This window comes from Aplysia californica, unplaced genomic scaffold, assembly GCF_000002075.1.
Source record: "Aplysia californica isolate F4 #8 unplaced genomic scaffold, AplCal3.0 scaffold01533, whole genome shotgun sequence".
NCBI lineage: Eukaryota > Metazoa > Mollusca > Gastropoda > Aplysiida > Aplysiidae > Aplysia > Aplysia californica.
Genome location: NW_004798803.1, coordinates 69,501 through 70,803, shown reverse-complemented (window position 1 = coordinate 70,803; position 1,303 = coordinate 69,501).

The window sequence follows — 1,303 nt, the reverse complement described above, 5'->3', positions numbered from 1 at the left end:
TCCTGTCCTGTCCCTGGACGCTCTCTCTCTCTCTATATATATACATGTACTATGATTATATCCAGCTAGCCATGTAAAGCCGGTTACGTCACAACTCTCGGGCTCTCAGCCGTAAGGTCACGGGTTCGATCCAGTCAGGGGCCCGACGTAGTGTTCCCGGGAAAGGCACACTTTAACCTCTTTTACTCAGCTGTAGCCTGCACGGACTTTCCTCACTTCACGCTGGCGGGAATGGGTACCCGACTCTTACTACAAGTATTACAGCAGACAGCGACATAACTTGTTCGTTTGTGTTAGTATTTTATTTAGCGCATGTAACGCGCAACATACGAAGGCCACACCAACAGTTTGTTTGATCTCACCATGAAGGAATAAAGGTAGAAGAAAGCTGACATTTGGTCCTAACCTGTATCTTTCTCTATGTACTCGCCTTCCACAGAGATACAGTTTTGCCATCGGTGTATGACCTTGAAAAGACCTCTTGAGAATAGAAGACCCTCTCTTTGTCCAAAAACCAGCCCTCGACCGCTTCTTTGACCTCATTTTCACTTTCAAAATGCCTTCCTTTTAAATCCTTTTTCAGTTTGGGGAATAAAACAAGTAGAATGGGGCTAAATCTGATGAATAAGGTGGATATGGCAAAATTGTATAGCCACATTCTCGAGCAGCTTTGGCCACTTTTCTTGGAGTGTGTGCCGCACGTTTCCATGAAGCAGCAAATTCCTGTGCGTTTCCACCGGGGTTTTACGTTTTTCTTTAATTTTAATAGCCTCTCGTAATTTTTTTAAAGCTGGTGAGAACAATGGTCTCCATCCGGTGATCGTATGTCCATTTTCAAGATAAACTGTCATAAATCACTCCATCTTAGTCCCCCCAAAAATGATAGCACCACTAGGGTGTGCTAAATCCTTACAATATTCTGCACACTCACATAATTTGATTGAAAACTTATGATAACAAAAATTATGGACGATTTAAGACAACATAATTGGCCTTTATTCTGAAATAAGAATAAAAATGAACACGAATGTTTTTCGCATATATGGTAGAGCAATACCCGTACTTTCCATAATAGATCAGTCACAGTTACAATGCATATACCTGTCCCCGTCGTTTTATGCAAGAAAAATTCTGAAATTATGCAAACTGAGCCCAAAAATGTGAAATTATGCGATCTGTTAATTTTAACAAAGAGAATGATAAAGGAAAATAATCAGAAATTATGCAAAAAATTATCAAAATTTGCTAAATTATGCGGGGTGCATAAAATTACGGGGACAAATATATATATATATATATATAG